Source organism: Phocoena sinus, chromosome 2 (assembly GCF_008692025.1).
Source record: "Phocoena sinus isolate mPhoSin1 chromosome 2, mPhoSin1.pri, whole genome shotgun sequence".
NCBI lineage: Eukaryota > Metazoa > Chordata > Mammalia > Artiodactyla > Phocoenidae > Phocoena > Phocoena sinus.
Window position 1 is genome coordinate 34,129,549 of NC_045764.1, and position 22,122 is coordinate 34,151,670.

At 40.9% G+C, this 22,122-nt stretch overlaps 1 protein-coding gene across 7 annotated transcripts in view; it reads left to right on the forward strand.

Annotated features, from left to right (window-relative positions):
* IL16 (interleukin 16) overlaps positions 1–22,122 on the forward strand; it is a 116,336-nt gene that overhangs the window by 43,793 nt on the left and 50,421 nt on the right. The window contains exon 1 of one of the 7 annotated variants that reach the window (XM_032622601.1): positions 221–655. The exons of the other annotated variants lie outside the window; for them this stretch is intronic. The gene's annotated coding sequence lies outside the window, so the exon portion shown is untranslated. Of the gene's footprint in view, positions 1–220; positions 656–22,122 lie in introns of those variants that run through there. 7 annotated transcript variants of the gene reach the window in all.

Below are 22,122 nucleotides of genomic sequence, written 5' to 3' on the forward strand. Positions count from 1 at the left end.
AGCTTTGGATTTGGCCCCGCCTCTGCGTGTAGGTCGCCGGAGGGCGTCTGTTCTTCACTCAGACAGGACAGGGTTAAAGGAGCCGCTGATTCGGGGGCTCTGGCTCACTCAGGCCTGGAGGAGGGAGGGGTACGGAGTGCGGGGCGGGCCTGCGGCGGGAGAGGCTGGCGTGACGTTGCACCAGCCTGAGGCGCGCCGTGCATTCTTCCGGGGGAGTCGTCCCTGGATCCCGGGACTCTGGCAGTGGTGGGCTGCACAGGCTCCCCGGAAGGGGGGATGTGGATAGTGGCCTGTGCTCGCACACAGGCTTCTTGGTGGCGGCAGCAGCAGCCTTAGTGTCTGTCTCATGCCTGTCTCTAGGGTCCGCGCTGATAGCCGCGGCTCGCGCCCGTCTCTGGAGCTCCTTTAAGCAGCGTTCTTAATCCCGTCTCCTCGCGCACCAGGAAACAAAGAGGGAAGAAAACGTCTCTTGCCTCTTCGCCAGGTCCAGACTTTTCCCCGGACTCCCTCCCGGCTAGCCGTGGCGCACTAGCCCCCTGCAGGCTGTGTTCACGCCGCCAACCCCAGTCCTCTCCCGGCGCTCCGACCGAAGCCCGAGCCTCAACTCTCAGCCCCCGCCCGCCCCGGCTGGTGAGCAGACAAGCTTCTCCAGCTGGTGAGTGCCGGTCGGCCCTGATATTCTGTGTGGGAATCTCTCCGCTTTGCCCTCCGCACCCCTGTTGCTGCGCTCTCCGCCGCGGCACCGAAGCTTTACCCCTCCGCCACCCGCAGTCTCCGCCCGCGAAGGGGCTTCCTAGTGTGTGGGCACTTTTCCTCCTTCACAGCTCCCTCCCACTGGTGCAGGTCCCGTCCCTATCCTTTTGTCTCTGTTTATTCTGTTTTCTTTTGCCCTACCCAGGTACGTGGGGGGTTTCTTGCCTTTTGGGAGGTCTGAGGTCTTCTGTCAGCGTTCAGTAGGTGTTCTGTAGGAGTTGTTCCACGTGTAGATGTATTTCTGGTGTATCTGTGGGGAGCAAGGTGATCTCCGCATCTTACTCTTCCGCCATCTTCTCGGAAGTCCCTGGCAAGAGTATTTTTAAATGCCCTTTAAGTAGGATGTTGAGGCAAAGGGAAGGGAGCCCACTCAGCTGGGACTGAAGCTTACCTAAACCACCTTCTCTTTCCTCTCTCTTCTCCTTTCTCCTTCATCCCTTTCCTTCTGTTTCTCAAACATTGGCAAAGCACCTGCTACGAGCTCTCCTCTGGGGATAGAGAAACACATTTGATACTATTCCTTCCCTCAGATTGCTTGCAGGTGTGAACATAATCAGTCCTGTTCCTTGTCCCCTCCCCTAAGCTATGGCTCTGCTGGTTCAGTTTTCTTATGGAAAGGGTCCCAGGTAGGGGATGAGTAGTTGGGGAATTACATCCTCAAAGGAGCCTTCAAGGTTACCTTTCATTTTCCCAGAGCGTTCTACAGTCATAGGATTTATGTCCTTCATTATGGAACCTCCCTAGAGGCGAATGGGCCCAGGTCAATCACTGTGACATCTAAGCAATCTCAAAACAAGAGAATGGCTTAGGTCAAGCTGACCTAAGGGACCTGCTTGTCCCTCCAGGAGGCTCAGCATGTGTGGACGAATGCTGTAGGTAGTGCTTCCTTGGAGGGAGCCAGAGTGGTGGGGTGTGCAGGTAGGATTGGGGCAAAAAATGCAGAGGGGGACAGTGGAGGGAGGGGCGAGAGAGGAGGTGGTGGGAATGGGAGAGAGATACCACTTCTGCATCCCACAAGTCGAGCTTGACTCCAGATTTACTAGGGGTCCTTTTAAAGAAATTTTTTGTCTATTGCAAGGTCATAAAGATATTCCCCCGTGATGCTTCTAGAGGCTTTGTTGTTTTATCTTTCACATTTAGATCTTTAATTCATATGAAGCCGATTTTTGTATACCTTGTGTACACATTAAAAATTTTTTTTCCTATATGGATATCCAATTGATCCAGCACTATTTTTTGAAAAGCCCGTCCTTGCCCCACTGTACAACAATGTCATCATTTTTATAAGTCAAGAACTATATCTATCTATTTCTGGCCTCTCCATTCTAAGTATTTTTTCTTTTTCCTTTCACTGATATCACACAATTTTAATGATGATACTTTTAGAACAAGTTTTTTGATATCTGGTAATACAAGTCCTCTAGCTTTGTTCTACAAACTAGAGTTGATAATTCTGGTGGGCTTTTTACTGGAATTGCAAACTAGAGTTGATACTTCTGGTGGACTTTTTACCCTAATCCTCCTATAGATTTATTTGAAAAAAACTGGCATTTTTACAATATTGAATTTTCCAATCTGCTGACATGATGTATTTCTTCAAAGTTTGGCTGCATTATTTTTGGTTTTCAGCATATGCAATTTTTTTTTTGTTGCCATTTTTGAATAATCATAGCTCTATTTCTTCCTTCTAATTTTTTTTTTTTTTTTTTTTTGCGGTCTGCGGGCCTCTCACTGTTGTGGCCTCTCCCGTTGCAGAGCAAAGGCTCCGGACACGCAGGCTCAACGGCCATGGCTCACGGGCATGTGGGATCTTCCCGGACCGGGGCACGAACCCATGTCCCCTGCATCGGCAGGCGGACCCTCAACCACTGCGCCACCAGGGAAGCCCTGCTTTATATATTTTGAAGTTATATTTTTACTGTGCATACGCATTTAGCATTTAAAAATATTTTCCTGGTGGATTAACACCTTTATAATTTTGGAATAGTCCTCTTTAGTCTATCAATTACTTTTGCAGAAAAATGATCTGATATTAGTATAGCTTAGCCTACTGTCTTTTGGTTAGTGTTTGCATTGCATATCTTTTTTCCTCTTTTTATCTACAACCTGTGTTCACCTATATAAGGAATATTTCATGTAAACAGCATGTAATTAGGTCATTTTTCTTCCATCTTACAAGGTTTATCTTATAATAGTGAGTATTGATACCATTTACATGTAATGTCATTGCAGATGAGTTTGGGTCTATATCTACTCTCTTAATTTTTGGTTTCTAGCTGTCCTCAAAGTTTTACATTTGTTTTTTTTTTATTCATCTCTTCTTGCCCTCTTTTAGATTAATACATTTTTTTTACTACTCCATTTGCCCTTCTTTTAGCTTCTTAGTTACAAATTTTTTACTATTTTTTAACCATTAAAATATACAACCTATGTTCTTAATTAGAGTCTCCTATAAATTTGTACTCTTACCAGTTCTCAGACAATACTTAGACCTTAGACACACAGCTCCATTTATATGTCCCACTTTTTTTTGGATATTATCGTCATGCATCTCAAGTCTACAAATATTTAAAACTCAAGACCTGATAATTATTATTGTTCTGTACAGTCAGTATTCATTTCCATTAATTCACATGTTTACCAATTCCATCATTCTTCATTCATTCCTGCATTTCTGTGCCTCTCATTGCGATCACTTTCCTTCTGCCTGAAGCAGGTCTGCCTCTAAGACGGGCAGGATCTGGGACAAGAGAGCCAATGGAGATCTATATGCCAAATATCTCCATGTTTAAAAGTTATAAATCAAGGTAAAAATATGTTTAAAAATATATGTTCTGTCCTCCTCCCTTGACAAACATACCTTCATAAGTACTTGGACAGCCAAGTTCAAGTAAGTTCTTGGATTTCTCAGCATTTTGCACTGGAATGTGGTGGCACAGGGAGAGCCTTTTCTTGGCTCTCGGCCACCGTCCATGTTCCCCTTCTTCTACTACCCACAGCACGGTCCAGTACCACAAGAGGTCTTACCTGCAAGAATGTGGACACCTGCAATTCTCTAATCATCACCACCCCCCCCAATCCAGCAAACAGCCACCCTGGCACCCCTCCAGCCTAGAGCTGTACACGTGAGTGGTGTGATTTGCTCTTGATCAGATAGACCCAGGGGAGAGAGACAGGTTGCGGGCACAAGGTCCTTTGATGTAACCTGATGCCTCCCACCTCATTTGTTTCTCAGTTTCTCTCTAGCTAAGTATTAGCAGATCACCAAGAAGGCCTGAAGCCAGTGTTTATCTACCCTGGAGCTGGTGCTCTTTTTATGGCACTGGATGAGATTGGGTACTGGTACATAGTAGTGGCTCTATAAATATTTGTGGGAAGAACGGTTGTTGCATAAATGAGTATAAGGAGGCCACCCTTAAGGCCTAGAGTCTATTGACATAGCCTGAGCTGGCATTGGTGTTTTTGAGCCAACACATGGGTTTACATTGGACATTCCTTTGGGCATTCCCATTGGAGTCACTGGACACTCGATCTGGGGGTCTGGAGTCACTGGACACTCGATGTGGGAATAGGAGAGCAGCAGATGAGGCCAGACGTGTGGGAGGGCCTCCCTCTGGGGCTGCCTTCCTAAAAGGATACAGAATGCTTTGATGCACATGGGAATGGCCTCTGTAGTGTGGAAACCCCTGCTTTTCTTTACAAATTCAAATCATCGGTTAGGCAAAGTCACCACTCATGCAGAGTGACTCAGGACATGATGAGGTCAGATCAGCCGTCTGAATCTCTGGCATGTGCTGTTGCGGGGAGAGAGGGTGGTCGAGGCCCTCTGTGAGCAGACAAGTTTCTTCGTCTTGCCGCCTGCGAGCAGCTCAGCCTGTGGCTTTGAGGCCCAGCCTTCCTTGGCAAGTGGGAAACCCAATCCTTTGGCCGCTTGCCTCTTCCTGCCACGGAAGAGCAGCTTGTGGAGGCTGAGAACAGCCCCTGAGAGGGAAGCTTGGGACTCCAGGACTCCCACGGAGTAGCCACATCCCCTGTGTGTGTGGAGGGAGCCTAGGGTGGTCCACGTGAAGGAAACTGGAAGGCCGGCCCACAGGTACGATTAAGGAGCACTTGCTGTCTTCCAGACATCACTTCACGTGAGTGATTTCTAGTTGCTCTTTCCACAGTCAAAGGCATTTGGAAATATTTGCTTGGAAGCTGGTCTTCTGAACCTCACTGGTTCTGACAGGACACCATTTGGTTAGGGAAAGGAGGTTTGGCGGAGAGAAGCAGGAGGAGAAGGGAAATTGGGAAGAAGTAGTAAACCATCTACCTTTCCTACTCTTGTTTCTCAGTATGGCCCTTCATATGTACATTACAGGCCACCTAAGGCTTCTCCCTATCCTTTGCATCCATCCCACTAGTTACTATCTCCAGGCTTCTGCCCTTGATGCCCCCGCTGCTTGGAATACCTTCTGCTTGGAATAACTTCTTGACTCTTGTCTTCATGAATCCATGTCTTAGTCATCCATTAAGGCTCAGCGTCAATAGAATATCGGTCACGAAGCTTTTCCCGATCCTTCCTTTATTCTTTAGTTTCCACTATCCCTACTTGGAACAACCTTCTCCCTCTGGATTTCTAGGCCATGCTGTGCCTCCTTATTTTACTACAGTAACTTATGACAGAAACACAAACGTATGTGTTCCCATTGAAGAATGAATTCTGGGTAGTAGTCACAGGAGAATGTCTGAAAAAATGTTAAAACCTGTGTGAGTTTCCATCACATGGATGTATCATAATTTATTATTTTACGATCTTAAAAATATTTTGTCGAATACTGAGAATATACAAATGAATTTATAAAATGTATATGCGCTCTAAAAAATAAAGTTGCCCTAAATACCTCTCTATCAATCATCAAGTTGAAGGAACAAAACTTACCATGAACTTTGTGGTCCCTTGAGTGCCCCTACCTGTTGCCATCCCATTCCCACTCTTAAAGAGGTAACCACTATCCTTAATTGTGGGGCTCTCATTCCCCGGCTTTTCTTTAGAGTGTACCCTATCTGTTTATATTCCTGAATGATGTATTCTCTAGTTCTAGCTACTTTTTGTGTGTGTGTGTGTGTGTGTGTGTGTGTGTGTGTGTGCGGTATGCGGGCCTCTCACTGTTGTGGCCTCTCCCGTTGCGGAGCACAAGGTCCGGACGCGCAGGCTCAGCGGCCATGGCTCACGGGCGCAGCCGCTCCGCGGCATGTGGGCTCTTCCCGGACCGGGGCACGAACCCGCGTCGCCTGCATCAGCAGGTGGACTCTCAACCACTGCACCACCAGGGAAGCCCATAGTTCTAGCTACTTTTGATTAATCTTTTCATATCTTTTTAAAATCCTTTTACTTTTGACCTTCCTATGTCATTATTTTCAAGTGGACAGCATATAGTTGGGTCATTTTAAACTTTTGTCTACTCTGTCAATCTATTTTGGATGTATTTAGATTGTTTACATTTAAAGAAAAATCAGTGTGTTTAAATCATTTACATTTCAAGTAATGATTAATATGTTAAGGCTTAAGTCTGCCACCTTATTATTTGTTTTCTGTTTGTTTCCTCTATTTCTTGTTCCTTCGTTGCTTTTCTCTTGCCTTCCTGTGGATTACTGGAACATTTTTCAGAGTTCTGTTTGGATTTATTTACAATATTCTTGAGTATATCACTATTTACAATTTTCATAGAGGTTGCTATGTTATCGTATTGCTATGTATTGCCATATTGGTACAAGCGTTTTGCTATTTTGAGTGAAAACTGACTTCATTTAGGCCCCTTTACTCTCTTCATGTCTTAAATATTTCCTCTATATCCATTGAGTACCATATCGGATGACGTTACAACTTTTCCTTCAACCAAATATATGATTAAAGAAACTCATGAAGGGAAAAATAATCTATTATGTTTACTCCTGTTTTTACCAATTCTGCTGTTCTTTCCTTCCTGAAGTTTCCAGCTGTTTTATCATTTTCTTTTCATTTGGAGAGCTCCTTTGAGACATTCTTTAAGGGTAGATCTTCTAGCAACACATTCTTTTAGTTTTTCCAACATCTGAGACTATCTTTATCTCCTCTTTGTTTCTGAAGGTTATTTTCGATGAATGTGGGATTTATAGTTGGCATGAATTTTTCTTCACTTGAAAAATATTGTCTTCCTTCCTCCTGCCTTCCATGTTTTCAGTGAAATCTGTCTTTTGACTTGGTTCTTTTGGGGGAGGTAATGTATCATTTCTCTCTGGTTGATTTTAAGAATTTTTTTCTCTGTCTGTAGGTTTTCAGAAGTTTAATTATGAGGTATCTTGGTGTTAATTTCTTTGGGTTTCTTGAATTCAGTTCTCTAATCTCCATTTGCTTCTTTTAAAAAACCTATTTCTTGGTGGACATCTCTTAATTTTTCATTTGTATCAAGAGAATTTGTCAATGATTGTTGAAGCATTTCAATGATGACTGCTTTCTAATCCTTGTCAGATAATTCTGACATCTGATTCATCTTTGTAGTGGCATCAGTGGTTGTCTTTTCTTATTCAAATCATGTATTCCTGGCTCTTGATGTTAGAAGTGACTTTTAATTGTATCTTGGACATTTGCATTATTATGTTGGAGTCTCTTGATCTGGTTTAAATCTGCCATTTTAGCAGGCAGCCCCTGCTTACGTTTAACATATAGTTCTGGACTACTTTTGCGGGCTCTTGTTGTAATGACATTTTTAAGAGCCCTTGCTATGCTATTCTGGTCTGCTTCATTTTTCTGGCATGGCTAGAGCTCTCGCTTAATCCCTGCAGTTCTGCCTGCTGGGATGGAGAGAGCTTCTCTGGCCTGCCGGTATCACTGGTGACCATCTGCCACTCAGGGTGAGGATGGGCGGAAGCTTCTGGCCCTGGGTCTCCTTTGCCACTAGCTGGAGGGCAGGAATACTGATCCTGCCCACATAGGTGGATCGACCTCCTGCTTGTGCCCCTGTTATAGACTGGGGGCTGGGTCAGCCTGGGGCTTTGCTGCTGCCACTGCTGCAGGTAGATTGGACCACCTGCCGGTGCTCTAGTTGTAGAACAGGGGCTGGGACGCCCGCCAGGGTTTGCTGCTGCCAAGACAGACATGTCACACCTCCTGTTGGTACCCTGGTTGTGGGGCAGGGGCTGGGGATCCCACTAGGTCTTTGTTGGTGTTTCCCATTTCCTGGTCTTGTGGCCAGACTAGAGAGAGCATTGTTGTTTGTTTGCTTGTTTCTTGTCATTGCCTATTGGCAGTTCTGGGTCGCAGGCCTTTCCAGGGCTTGATTTGGGTGTATAGTTCTTTATAAGAAACACAAAGAATTCACCAGGCTGTCATTCATCAAATTCTGTGGTCACTCGCCAATTAGCCTCCTCCTTGCTGGCATTCGGAATCTTTTTATTGTTATCTGTTGAATAATTTCCAGGGTATTTAGTTGTATTTAGCAGAGAGGAGGAAAGTGAGTTGACACCATCTTGTCCTAGAACCGGAAGTCTCACTTCTACTTATTTTTGAAGATGATATGATCGCAATTGCATAGACTGACTTCTGTTACTCCGTGTTATGTTCCAGAAATTTATTCATGTTATTCCATTTTGCTGTGGTTCATTGATCTTCACTGCTTTATGGTATTCTATTTTGTGAACACACAATTGATTTATCCATCCTACTATGGACGGGCTTTGGGGATATTTCCCTTTACTTCTCTTCAGAGACTGTACTGCAACGGTCACTCTTGTACATTTCTCCATGTGCATGTCTGCAAGTTTCACTAGGGCATAAAAATAGATGAGGAAGCAGTGAGCCTTAGGGCGTGAATATCTTCATTTGTACCAGATATGCCAAATTGTTTTCTAAAGTGATCCTGGCATCTACCCTTCCATCAACAGGTGTAAGTTTCTGGATTGCTCTGCACCTTCATCAGTTTTCTTTTTAAAGATTTTTTTTGATGTGGACCATTTTTTAAAGCCTTTATTGAATTTGTTTCAATATTGCTTCTGTTTTATGTTTTGGTTTTTTGGCCGTGAGCCTTGTGGGATCTTAGCTCCCTGACCAGGGATCAAACCCGCACTCCCTGCATTGGGAGGTGCAATCTTAACCACTGGACCACCAGGGAAGTCCCCATCAATTCTTGACATCATCAGGCTTTGAAACTTTCCAGTCTGGGGCCTATTAAATTGTCTTTCATATTGATTGTAATTTGCATTTCCCTAATTACTAGTAAGGTTGCACATACTTCTACATGTTTATGGAATTTCCTCTTATGTGATAGGTCCTTCCAAGCTTTTTCTGTTTTTCTTTTGAGTTGTTGGTCTTTTTCTTTTCCTAATTTTTAGCGTGTCCTTTTACTCCTTTAGGTGATGGGCAGAAGTTCTTCATTTTAATGTGGGAGTTGTCAATCATGTCCTTTGTGCTTTTTGTATCTTATTGGAAAATTTCATCCTTTTCTAAAGTAAACACATTCTCCTACAATGTCTGTTCTCTTCTACTGTCTTCTGAGCATCGTATAATCTTGTCGTTATGTTTTTAATCCACCTGGAATTGATATTTGTGAAGTGTAGGGGTACATTATCATTTTTTCCACATGGTTAATCTGTTTTCCCAGCAGGCCTATTGAAGTGCCCCTCTTTCCCCACAGATATAAGTATAGTATTAGTTCTCTCACAGATCAAGTTTCCTCATATGAACGTGAAGCTGTTTCTAGGCTCTCTGTCCTGTTCTATTGGTCAGTTTGCTACTGTTATGCCAAAACTCTACTGTCTTGATCATTATGTTTTTAAAATAAGTATTGTTCTCTTGTATTGAAATTTCTCTCTCTTCGTGCTTTTTAAGGTCTGTGTCTTTCTTTGAGGGCCTTGGCTTCTTGATAAAAATTTAAGGATCAGTTTGTGATGTCCTAAAAAACACTTGAAATTTTGGTTAGTACTGCATTAAATCTGTAAATGAATTTGGGGGAGAACTTACATTTATAGAAGAGTAAGCCTCCCATTTTCATGAACATAATGTACCTCTCTGTTATTCAGGCCTTAGTTAATGATTTTCAGTAAGCTTTGTAATTTTTCTCAGAAAGGGCTCACATATCTTTCATTGGGTTAGTTCCTAGGCATTCTTTATTTTCTGGTGCAATTGTAAATGTCAGCTTTTTAATAATCCTATTTTCTAACTGCTACTTCCTGGAATATAGAAATGCATCTTAAAATAGTTTTTGAAATGAAATTGTTTCCAGATTATTGTAGATTCATATGAAGATATGAGAAAATAATACAAAGAGTAAAATAATACAAATAATACAAATACAAAATAATACAAAGAGAAAATAATACAAATACAAAATAATACAAAGAGAAAATAATACAAATACAAATAATACATAGTTTCCCCCAATGGTAACATCTTGTAAAATTATTGTATACTGTCACAGTCAGACTATTGGTATTGAAGTAGTCAGTATACAGAACAATTTCTGTTACTACAAGGATTCCTTATGTTGCTTTCTTACAGCCACACTCAATTGTCTCCCACCTGTACCTCTGCCTTCACCTATGGCAACCACTTCTATACTTCTGTCGTTTGAAAGCTTTGTGTAAATGGTACCACACAGTATGTAACCTTTGGGGACTGGCTTTTTTTCACTTGGCATAATTCTCTGGAGGTTCATCCAGGGTTTTTGCATGCATCAGTAGTTAGTTCCTTTTTACTACTGGGTAGTAAGCATTGCATGGCAGGGGTGTGCAGTCATCCCTCAGTATCTGCAGGTTCTGCCTCCACGATCCCCAGCTGGTTGCACCGGCGAATGTGGAACCTGCAGATAGGGAGGGCAGACTGGACATAAGCGACTTGAGCATCTGCAGATTTGGTGTCCTCGGGAATCCTTGAACCAATCCTTCCCTAGAACAAATGTAACACAGTTTGTTTAACCATTCACCATCGAAGGACATCTTTGGTGTTTTCACTTTTGGGCAATTATGAATAGCGATGATGTTAACATTCCTGTATAGGTTTGGTGTGAACATAAATTTTCTGTTCGCTGGGATAAATGCCCAGGAGTGCAATTTTTGGGTTGTGCCATAGTTTTGTGTTTTAGTTTTAAAGAAACTGCTGAACAGTTTTCCAGCGTGGCTGTACCATTCTACATTCATGTAAACAAAGTATAAGTGATCCAGTTTCTCTGTATCCTCCTTAGTATTTGATGTCGTTATTTTAAATTTTAGCCAGTCTGATAGGTGTGTAGTGCTATCTCATTGTGGTTTTAATTTGTGTTTCACTAATGGCTGATAATGTTAAATGTATTTTCATGTGCTCATTTACCATCTGTATATCCTCTTCAGTGAAATGCCTGCTCCTATCTTTTCCTCATTTTCATTTTTTGAATTTTATTTTATTTTTTTATACAGCAGGTTCTTATTAGTTATCTATTTTACACATATTAGTGTATATATGTCAATCCCAATCTCCCAATTCATCCCACCACCACCACCCCTCCCCCCTGCTTTCCCCCCTTGGTGTCCATACTTCTGTTCTCTACATCTGTCTCTATTCCTGCCTTGCAAACCGGTTCTTCTGTACCATTTTTCTAGATTCCACATATATGCGTTAATATACAATATTTGTTTTATTCTTTCTGACTTAACTTCACTCTGTATGACAGTCTCTAGGTCCATCCATGTCTCCACAAATGACCCAGTTACGTTCCTTTTTATGGCTGAGTAATATTCCATTGTATATATGTACCACATCTTCTTTATCCATTCGTCTGTTGATGAACATTTAGGTTGCTTCCATGACCTGGCTATTGTATATAGTGCTGCAATGGACATTGGGGTGCATGTGTCTTTTTGAATTATGGTTTTCTCTGGGTATGCCCAGTAGTGGGATTTCTGGGTCATATGGTAATTCTATTTTTAGTTTATTAAGGAACCTCCATACTGTTCTCCATAGTGGCTGTATCAATGTACATTGCCACCAACAGTGCAAGAGGGCTCCCTTTTCTCCACACCCTCTCCAGCATTTGTTGTTTGTAGATTTTCTGATGATGCCCATTCTAACTGGTGCGGGGTGATGTCTCGTTGTACTTTTGATTTGCATTTCTCTAATAATTAGTGATGTTGAGCAGCTTTTCATGTGCCTCTTGGCGAGAGAAATGTCTATTTAGATCTTCCACCCATTTTTTGATTGGGTAGTTTTTTAAAAATATTGAGCTGCAGGAGCTGTTTATATATTTTGGAGATTAATCCTCTGTCCATTGATTCATTTGCAAATATTTTCTCCCATTCTGAGGGTTGCCTTTTCATCTTGTTTGTAGTTTCCTTTGCTGTGCAAAAGCTTTTAAGTTTCATTAGGTCCCATTTGTTTATTTTTGTTTTTATTTCCATTACTCTAGGAGGTGGGTCAAAAAAGATCTTGCTGTGATTTATGTCAAAGAGGGTTCTTCCTATGTTTTCCTCTAAGAGTTTTATAGTGTCCGGTCTTACATTTAGGTCCTTAATCCATTTTGAGTTTATTTTTGTGTATGGTGTTAGGGAGTGTTCTAATTTCATTCTTTTACATGTAGCTGTCCAGTTTTCCCAGCACCACTTATTGAAGAGACTGTCTTTTCTCCATTGTATATCTTTGCCTCCTTTGTCATAGATTAGTTAACCATAGGTGTGTGGGTTAAACTCTGGGCTTTCTATCTTGCTGCATTTATCTATATTTCTGTTTTTGTGGCAGTACCATATTTTCTTGATTACTGTAGCTTTGTAGTATAGTCTGAAGTCAGGGAGTCTGATTCCTCCAGCTCCTTTTTTTCCCCCTCAAGATTGCTTTGGCTCTTCAGGGTCTTTTGTGTCTCCATACAAATTTTAAGATTTTTTGTTTTAGTTCGGTAAAAAATGCCATTGGTAATTGGATAGGGATTGCATTGAATCTGTAGATTGCTTTGGGTAGTATAGTCATTTTCACAATATTGATTCTTCCAATCCAAGAACATGGTATATCTCTCCATCTGTTTGTGTCATCTTTGATTTCTTTCATCACTATCTTATAGTTTTCTGAATACAGGTCTTTTACCTCCTTAGGTAGGTTTATTCCTATGTATTTTATTCTTTTTGTTGCACTGGTGAATGGGATTATTTCCTTAATTTCTCTTTCTGATCTTTCATTGTTAGTGTATAGGAATGCAAGAGATTTCTGTGCATTAATTTTTGTATCCTGCAACTTTACCGAATTTATTGATTAGCTCTAGTAGTTTTCTGGGGCATCTTTAGGATTCTCTATGTATAGTATCATGTCACCTGCAAACAGTGACAGTTTTATTCCTTCTTTTCCAATTTGTGTTCCTTTTATTTCTTTTTCTTCTCTGATTTCCGTGGCTAGGACTTCCGAAACTATGTTGAATAATAGTGGTGAGAGTGGACATCCTTGTCTCATTCCTGATCTTAGAGGAAATACTTTCAGCTTTTCACCATTGAGAATGATGTTTGCTGTGGGTTTGTCATATATGGTCTTTATTATGTTGAGGTAGGTTCCCTCTATGTCCACTTTCTAGAGAGTTTTTATCATCATGGGTGTTGAATTTTGTCAAAAGCTTTTTCTGCATCTAGTGAGATGATCATATGGTTTTGATTCTTCAGTTTATTAATATGGTGTATCACATTGATTGTTTTGTGTGTATTGAAGAATCCTTGCATCCCTGGGATAAACCCCACTTGATCATGGTGTATGATCCGTTTAATGTGTTGTTGGATTCTGTTTGCTAGTATTTTGTTGAAGAGTTTGCATCTATATTAATCAGTGACATTGCTTTGTAATTTTCTTTTTTTGTAGTATCTCTGTCTTATTTTGGTATCAGGGTGATGATGGCCATGTAGAATGAGTTTGGGAGTGTTCCTTCCTCTGCAATTTTTTGGAAAAGTTGGAGAAGGATGGGTGTTAGCTCTTCTCTGAATGTTTGATAGAATTCACCTGTGAAGCCATCTGGTCCTTGAATTTTATTTGTTGGAAGAATTTTAATCAGAGTTTCAATTTCATTACTTGTGATTGGTCCCTTCATATTTTTTGTTTCTTCCTGGTTCAGCCTTAGAAGGTTATACTTTTCCAAGAATTTGTCCATTTATTCCAGGTTGCCCATTTTATTGGCATAGAGTTGCTTGTAGCAGTCTCTTACAATGCTTTGCATTTCTGTGGTGTCCGTTGTAACTTCTCCTTCTTCATTTGTAATTTTATTGATTTGAGTCCTCTCTCTCTTTTTCTTGATGAGTCTGGCTAAAGGTTTATCAATTTTGTTTATCTTCTCAAAGAACCAGCTTTTAGTTTTATTGATCTTTGCTATTGTTTTCTTTCTTTCTGTTTCATTTATTTCTGCTCTGATCTTTAGAATTTCTTTCCTTCTACTAACTTTGGGTTTTGTTTGTTCTTTTTTCTCTAGTTCCTTTAGGTGTAAGGTTAGATTGTTTATTTGAGATTTTTCTTGTTTCCTGAGGTAGGATTGTATTGCTGTGAACTTCCCTCTTAGATCTGCTTTTGCTGCATCCCATAGGTTTTGGATGGTCGTGTTTTCGTTGTCATTTGTCTCACGGTAGTTTTAAATTTCCTCTTTGATGATTTCTTCATTGATCTCTTGGTTATTTAGTAACATATGGTTTAGCCTCCATGTGATTGTGCTTTTTACGTTTTTTCCCCTGTGATTTATTTCTAATTGCATAGCATTGTGGTCAGAAAGGATGCTTGATATGATTTCAATTTTCTTAAATTTACCAAGGCTTGATTTGTGACCCAGGATGTGATCTATCTTGGAGAATATTCAGTGTGCGCTTGAGAAGAAAGTGTAATCTGCTGCTTTCGAATGGAATGTCCTATAAATATCAATTAAATCTATCTGGTCTATGGTGTCATTTAAAGCTTGTGTTTCCTTATTAATTTTCTGTCTGGATGATCTGTCAGTTGGTATAAGTGATGTGTTAAAGTCCCACACTCTAATTGTGTTGCTGTTAATTTCCTCTTTTATAGTTGTTAGCATTTGCCTTATGTATTGAGGTGCTCCTATGTTGGGTGCATATATATTTATAATTGTTATATCTTCTTCTTGGATTGATCCCTTGATCATTATGTAGTTTCCTTCCTTGTCTCTTTGTAACAGTATTTATTTTAAAGCCTATTTTATCTGACATGAGTATTGCTACTCCAGCTTTCTTTTGATTTCCATTTGCATGGAATATCTTTTTCCATCCCCTCACTTTCAGTCTGTATGTGTCCCTAGGTCTGAAGTGGGTCTCTTGTAGACAGCATGTATATGGGTCTTGTTTTTGTATCTATTCAGTGAACCTGTGTCTTTTGGTTGGAGCATTTAATCCATTCACATTTAAGGTAATTATTGATTTGTATGTTCCTATTACCATTTTCTTAATAGTTTTGGATTTGGTTTTGTGGGTCCTTTTCTTCTTTTGTGTTTCCCACTTAGAGAAGTTCCTTTAGCAGTTGTTGTAAAGCTGCTTCGGTGGTGCTGAATTTGCTTAGCTTTTGCTTGTCCGTAAAGCTTTTGAATTCTCTGTCGAATCTGAATGAGATCCTTGCTGGGCAGAGTAATCTTCTTTGTAGGTTCTTCCCTTTCATCGCTTTAAATATATTGTGCCACTTCCTTCTGGCTTGTAGAGTTTCTGCTGAGAAATCAGCTGTTAACCTTATGGGAGTTCCCTTGTATGTTGTCATTTTTCCCTTGTTACTTTTCATAATTTTCTTTGTCTTTAATTTTTGTCAGTTTGATTACTATGCGTCTCGGTGTGTTTCTCCTTGGGTTTATCCTGCCTGGGACTCTCTGTGCTTCCTGGACTTGGGTGGCTATTTCCTTTCCCATGTTAGGGAAGTTTTCGAGTATAATCTCTTCAAATATTTTCTTGGGCACTTTCTCTTTCTCTTCTCCTTCTGGGACCCCTATAATGCGAATGTTGGTGCATTTAATGTTGTCCCAGAGGTCTCTTAGGCTGTCTTCATTTCTTTTCATTCTCTTTTCTTTATTCTGTTCCATGGCAGTGAATTCCACCATTCTGTCTTCCAGGTCACTTATCCATTCTTCTGCCTCAGTTATTCTGCTATTGATTCCTTCTAGTGTATTTTTCATTTCAGTTATTGTATTGTTCATCCCTGTTTGTTTGTTTTTTAATTTTTCTAGGTGTTTGTTCTTTAATTCTTCTAGGTCTTTGTTAAACATTTCTTGCATCTTCTCAATCTTTGCCTCCATTCTTTTTCTGAGGTCCTGGATCATCTTCACTATCATTATTCTGAATTCTTTTTCTGGAAGGTTGCCTATCTCCACTTCATTTAGTTGTTTTTCTGGGCTTTTATCTTGTTCCTTCATCTGGTATATAGTCCTCAGCCTTTTCATTTTGTCTATCTTTCTGTGAATGTGGTTTTCCTTCCACAGGCTGCAGAATTGTAGTTCTTCTTGCTTCTGCTATCTGCCCTCTGGTGGATGAGGCTATCTAAGAGGCTTGTGTAAGCTTCCTGATGGGAGGGACTAGTGGTAGGTAGAGCTGGGTGTTGCTCTGGTGGGCAGAGCTCAGTAAAACTTTAATCTGCTTGTCTGCTGATGGGTGGGGCTGGGTTCCCCCCCTGTCGGTTGTTTGGCCTGAGGCAATCCAGCACTGGAGGCCACAGGCTCTTTGGTGGGGCTAGTAGCAGACTCCAGGAGGGCTTATGCCAAGGAGCACTTCCCAGAACCTCTGCTGCCAGTGTCCCTGTCCCTGCGGTGAGTCACAGCCACCCCCTGCCTCCGCAGGAGACCCTCCAACACCAGCAGGTAAGTCTGGTTTAGTCTCCTATGGGGTCACTGCTCCTTCCCCCTGGGTCCTTATGTGCACACTACTTTGTGTGTGCCCTCCCAGATTGGAGTCTCTGTTTTCCCCAGTCCTGTCGAAGTCCTGCAATCAAATCCCACTAGCCTTCAAAGTCTGATTCTCTAGGAATTCCTCCTCCCCTTGCCGGACCCCCAGGTTGGGAAGCCTGGGGTGGGACTCAGAACCTTCACTCCAGTGGGTGGACTTCTGTCGTGTAAGTGTTCTCCAGTCTGTGAGTCACCCACCCAGCAGTTATAGGATTTGATTTTATTGTGACTGTGCCCCTCTACCATCTCACTGAGGCATCTCCTTTGTCTTTGGAAGTGGGGTGTCTCTTTTGGTGAGTTCCAGTGTCTTCTGTCAATGATTGTTCAGCAGTTCGTTGTGATTCCGGTGCTTTTGCATGAGGGAGTCCATCCTTGGCTGTTATTGGCAAAGAGAGCCCATGATTTTTTGAGGGGGCAGCTATTTTGCATGGAAACATCACTACAAAGGTATTGACATCTAAATTGATTCTTGAAGAATGAAGGGGAGCCAGCGTGGGTAACTATACAGATAGGACAGGACACATAAGGTCTACCGATAGGCCGTGTAACTAACTGGGCGCAATGGAGGCTTGAGTCAGTTTGAGTATTTTTTTTTTCTTAATTTTTAATGGAGTATAGTTGCTTTACAATGTTGTGTTAGTTTCAGGTATACAGCAAAGTGAATCTGCTATACATATACATAAATCTGCTCTCTTTTTTTTTTCTTTTAGATTCTTTTCCCATGTAGGCCATTACAGAGTATTGAGTAGAGTTCCCTGTGCTATACAGCAGGTTATTATTAGTTATGTATTTTATATATAGTAGTGTGTATATGTCAGTTCCAATCTCCCAATTTATCCCTCCCCCTTCCCTTATCCCCTGATAACCATAAGTTTGTTTTCTACATCTGTGAATCTACTTCTGTTTTGTAAATAAGTTCATTTGTACCCTTTTATTTTAGATTCCACATATAAGCGATATCATATGATATTTGTCTTTCTGTGTCTGACTTACTTCACTCAGTATGACAATCTCTAGGTCCAACCATGTTGCTGCAAATGACATTATTTTGCTCTTTTTTGTGGCTGAGTAATATTCCATTGTATATATGTACCACATCTTCTTTATCCATTCCTCTGCTTGTGTATATTTAGGTTGTTTCCATGTCCTAGCTATTGTAAATAGTGCTTCAGTGAATATTGGAGTGCATGTATCTTCTTGAATTATGGTTTTGTCTGGGTATATGCCCAGGAGTGGGATTGCTGGTTCATATGGTAGTTTTATTTTTAGTTTTTTTAAGGAACCTCCATAGTGTTCTCCATAGTGGCTGTACCAATTTAACATTGCTACCAACAGTGTAGGAGGGTTCCCTTTTCTCCACACCCCATCTCCAGCACTTATTGTTTGTAGATTTTTGGTTTTGTTTTTTGTTTTTTTGCAGTACGCGGGCCTCTCACTGCTGTGGCCTCTCCCGTTGCAGAGCACAGGCTCCGGACGCGCAGGCTCAGCGGCCATGGCTCACGGGCCTAGTTGCTCCGCGGCATGTGGGATCTTCCCGGACCGGGGCACGAACCCGTGTCCCCTGCATCGGCAGGCGGACTCTCAACCACTGCGCCACCAGGGAAGCCCTGTTTGTAGATTTTTTGATGATAGCCATTCTGACTGGCGTGAGGTGATACCTCATTGTGGTTCTGATTTGCATTTCTCTAATAATTAGTGATGTTGAGCATCTTTTCATGTACGTTTTGGCCATCTGTATGTCTTCTTTGGAGAAATGTCTATTTAGATATTCTTCCCATTTTTTGATTGGGTTATTTTATTTATTTATTTTTTTGGTAGTGTTAGAGAAGGAAGGACCTTCAATGACATGCCAGGGAGTTTGGATTTGATCTGGAATACGTCATAGATTTAGTTAGGAAGTCTCATGCGTACCATCTGCATTTCTGTGAGATCATGCTGTCAGCAGAGTGTAGAGGGGTTGAAGTGAGAAAAGACTGGGGGCAGGGAAACTGTGAATCAATGAATGAACGGATGAATATTCCATTTTAAGTGGTTTTATTGAGACATAACTCACACACCATACAATTCACTTATTTAAAGTATACTATTGAGTGATTTTTAGTGTCTTTACAGAGTGGTGCAACCTTCACCACTATCTGATTTTAGAATGTTTTCATTACCCCCAAAAGCAATCTAATACCCATGAGCAGTCATTTCTCATTACCCACTCCCCACCACACTATTGCTCCATCCTTGATCATCTACTAATCTACTTTCTGCTCTCTATAGGTTTGCCTATTCTGGACATCTACTATAAATGGAATCATACAATGTAGGGTCTTTTGTCACTGGCTTTTTTCACTTGAGTAATGTTTTCAGGGGTCATTATGTTATATCATATATTAGTACTTCATTCCTTTTTATTGCCAAATCATATTCCATTGTATAGATATACAATATTTTATTCACCTGTCCATCTGCTGATGGACACTTGGGTTGTTTCTGCTTTGGGGCTATAATGTATAATGCTGCTTTGAACATTTGTGCACAAGTTTTTGTGTGGATGTATATTTTCATTTCTCTTGAGTATATACCTAAGAAAGGGATTGCTGGATCATCTGGTAACTGTATATTTAACTCTTAGAAGAGCTGTCAAGCTGTTTCCAAAGCATCTGCATCACTTTTTATTTCTACCAGCAATGTATGAGGGTTCTATTTTTTCCAAATCCTCCATATATTAGTGGATGTTAAGTGGGTGTGATGACAGCCATCCTAGTTGGTGTAAAGTGGTATCTCATTGTGGTTTTGATTTGCATGTCCTTGATGGCTAATGATGTTGAATCTGTTTTCATGTGCCTCTTGGCTTCTTGTGTATCTTCTTTGGGAAGATATCTAATCAGATCCTTTGTCCATTTTAAAAATTGGATCATTTGTCTTTCTATAATTGAATTGTAAAAGTTCTTTATATATTCTTTTTTAAAAAATATTTTATTTATTTATTTGGTTACATTTAATTTATTTATTTGGTTGCGCTGGCTCCTTAGTTGTGGCATGTGAACTCTTAGTTGCGGCATGCATGTGGGAACTAGTTCCCTGACCAGGGATCGAACCTGTGTCCCCTGAATTGGGAGCATGGAGTCTTAACCACTGAGCCACCAGGGAAGTCCCTCTTTATGTATTCTTGATACAAGTCCCTTATCAGATATATGAGTTGAAAATATTTTCTTCAATTCTGTGGGTTGTATTTTCACTGTCTTGATGGCGTCCTTTAGAACACAAAAGGTTTTAATTTTGAAGAAGTCCATTTATCTGTATTTTCTTTTGTCACTCGTGCTTTTGATGTCATATCTACCAAGTCTTTCTCTAACCCAAGTTCATGAATATTTAGTCCTATATTTGTTTTTCTAAGAGTTTTATAGTTGTAGCTCTTACTTGTAGGTCTGTGATTTATTTTGAATTAATTTTTGTGTATGGTGTGAGGAAGGGATCCAACTTCATTCTTTTACATGTGGATATCCAGTTGTCCCAGACCATTTGTTAAAAATATTCTTAAAAATACTTTCCTTAGATTCCATACGCCATTGTAATAGCCTAATCTAAAAGGTATACTATGAACTAGAACATAACCAGCAAGAATGGATGTGTTGGGGCATTTTGAGAAAGTAGAATTACAAGGACTTTGTGGCTGTGGTCATGTAGGGACCACGGGAGGAGAAGCAGGACTTTTGGAGGACTCCTAGGTTTCTGGTTTCCACCCTTCCTCTCCATATCAGGAGGTATGTGGCCTCAGCAGCCCACATGACCATGTGACCATCCCAGAACCAGTCTTCTGGGGCCAGTTATTTAACCTTATGACTTAAAGATCAAGTCTGCTGCTGCATGATCACCCCAACCACAGGAAACAAGCCTGGATCAGGAGGGCAGTTGGGTTCCATTTTGTGGCTCCCTTAGACCGGAGCAGCTATAGCATCTCAGTTCAAAGAGAAAATGGAACACTCTATGACATAACTCACAGCAAGATCCTTTCTGACCCACCTCCTAGAGTAATGGAAATAAAAACAAAAATAAACAAATGGGACCTAATGAAACTTCAAAGCTTTTGCACAGCAAAGGAAACCATAACCAAGACCAAAAGACAACCCTCAGAATGGGAGAAAACATTTGCAAATGAAGCAACTGACAAAGGATTAATCTCCAAAATTTACAAGCAGCTCATGCAGCTCAATAACAAAAAAACAAACAACCCCATCCAAAAATGGGCAGAAGACCTAAATAGACATTTCTCCAAATAAGATATACAGAATGCCAACAAACACATGAAAGAATGCTCAACATCATTAATCATTAGAGAAATGCAAATCAAAACTACAATGAGATATCATCTCACACCAGTCAGAATGGCCATCATCAAAAAATCTAGAAACAATAAATGCTGGAGAGGGTGTGGAGAAAAGGGAACACTCTTGCACTGCTGGTGGGAATGTGAATTGGTTCAGCCACTGTGGAGAACAGTATGGAGGTTCCTTAAAAAACTACAAATAGAATTACCATATGACCCAGCAATCCCACTACTTGGCATATACCCTGAGAAAACCAAAATTCAAAAAGAGTCATGTACCAAAATGTTCATTGCAGCTCTATTTACAATAGCCAGGACATGGAAACAACCTAAGCGCCCATCATCGGATGAATGGATAAAGAAAATGTGGCACATATACACAATGGAATATTACTCAGCCTTAAAAAGAAATGAAATTGAGCTATTTGTAATGAGATGGATAGACCTAGAGTCTGTCATACAGAGTGAAGTAAGTCAGAAAGAAAAAGACAAATACCGTATGCTAACACATATATATGGAATTTAAGGAAAAAAAATATCATGAAGAACCTAGGGGTAAGATAGGAATAAAGACGCAGACCTACTGGAGAACGGACTTGAGGATATGGGGAGGGGGAAGGGTGAGTTTTGACAGGGCGAGAGAGAGTCATGGACATATACACACTAACAAACGTAGTAAGGTAGATAGCTGGGGGGAAGCAGCCGCAAGGCACAGGGATATTAGCTCGGTGCTTTGTGACAGCCTGGAAGGGTGGGATGGGGAGAGTGGGAGGGAGGGAGACGCAAGAGGGAAGACATATGGGAACATATGTATATGTATAGCTGATTCACTTTGTTATAAAGCAGAAACTAACACACCATTGTAAAGCAATTATACCCCAATAAAGATGTTTAAAAAAAATAATAAATAAATAAATAAATAAAAGAAAATGGAAAGGCTCGTATGTAAGAGGAATGCAGTCACCAAGCTCCAAAAGGATCAAGCTGTGTCAGCAATGTTAAGGGTCTGTATACAAAATGAATGCTTCTAACAGAGTAGTAGAGCCTTGTAACCTTTGGGGAACAGTTTAGACTCCAGAATAATGTTGCTTGTAGAAAACAATGCCCCAGAACTCTGCCTCTTCATTCCAGGTTTATTCCTTGGTTACATGCGGATCATGGGTTTTTTCCATTTCTTGGGGT